Source organism: Anomaloglossus baeobatrachus, chromosome 6, assembly GCF_048569485.1.
Source record: "Anomaloglossus baeobatrachus isolate aAnoBae1 chromosome 6, aAnoBae1.hap1, whole genome shotgun sequence".
In the NCBI taxonomy this organism is placed as follows: domain Eukaryota; kingdom Metazoa; phylum Chordata; class Amphibia; order Anura; family Aromobatidae; genus Anomaloglossus; species Anomaloglossus baeobatrachus.
The window spans coordinates 18,134,207-18,135,505 of NC_134358.1; the positions used below are offsets into that span (position 1 = coordinate 18,134,207).

The 1,299-nt window shown below is 45.8% G+C and overlaps 1 non-coding gene across 1 annotated transcript; it reads right to left on the reverse strand.

Moving 5' to 3' along the window:
• Positions 1–763: 763 nt before the first annotated feature.
• On the reverse strand, positions 764–850 carry TRNASTOP-UCA (transfer RNA opal suppressor (anticodon UCA)). Its single transcript has one exon. It is a non-coding gene; the product is annotated as a tRNA-Sec (tRNA).
• Positions 851–1,299: the final 449 nt, after the last annotated feature.

Genomic DNA, 1,299 nt, shown 5'->3' on the forward strand with positions numbered 1-1,299 from the left:
TAACCCTGGCCCAATCTGAGTATGCACCATTAATAACCACTCTTTGTTTTCTACCACTAAGCCAGCTACCTACCCATCTACACACATTTTCCCCGAGCCCAAGCTTTCTCATTTTACTTAGCAGTCTTTTATGTGGGACAGTGTCAAATGCTTTACCGAAGTCGAGATAAATGACATCCAATGATTCTCCTCGGTCCATGTGAGAGCTTACATCCTCATAGAAGCTGATCAGGTTAGTGTGACAGGAGCGATCCTTCATAAATCCATGTTGATATGGAGTTAAACAGTTATTAACATTGAGACATTCCATAATAGTATCCCTTAAAAACCCTTCAAACATTTTACCCACAACAGATGTTAAGCTTACCGGCCTATACTCGGTTCTTTTCTCTGTTCCTCTGCTTCTGTCTCTGTTCTTTGGATCCTGTCTCCGCTACTTTCCTTCTGATCTTCTGCAGCGGTGACTACTATCTCAGATGACGGCACAGTCATATCTCCTGCTGCAGGAGGATTGTGCCGTCTCCTTGCAGACAGCACCGGATCGGGGATCTTCTTCTTCTTCCCGTTTCTGTGAACCGGCTACAACCTAAGACCCGGGTCCAGCTAAATCCCACCCCTGGATCAGTCTGAAAAAACTACATTGTGCTGCAGAAATCGTCATCCGACCATGACTTACATTTTTCCCATTGCTCATAAAAGGTTAACTCTTTATATTCCGCCATAATGAAAGCCTCTGCCCAAAATGTGAGAGACAGACACGGAGCGCCCAGAAGGTGGAATTGAACCACTCTGTCCCTAGACAGCTGCAGGTTTGAAGCCGGCACCCCAGACCACTGAGGATCATCTGGGCAGGAGATCTGTGATCACCGGATCCTATTTATGGACGACTCTGCAGTCACAAGTGAAGTTACGGAGATTATTAATATTTCATTATTTATTATTTAGGGAAATGTGAAAATCAATGTAAGAAATATCAGGAGATAATTGCTCTGAATCTCTGGCTCCGATCACGGCTGGATATCGCTGTGGAGCATTTCCATAGTATCTGCATATAAGACGGCAGCAATGCATTGTGGGAGATGACAGAGCATTGGCTCCTGTCTTCATTTCTCTACTTCTGTCCCTGCTTCTCAGCTTCTGTGTTTGCTGCTCGGCTCCTGTTTCTGCTGCACGGCTCCTGTCTCTGCTGCTCGGCTCAGGTCTCCACTTATCAGCTCCTCTCTCTGCTGCTCAACTGTTTTGCTTCTGCCTCTGTTACTCAACTATTTTCTCTGCTAATTGCCTCCTGTCTCCGCTGCT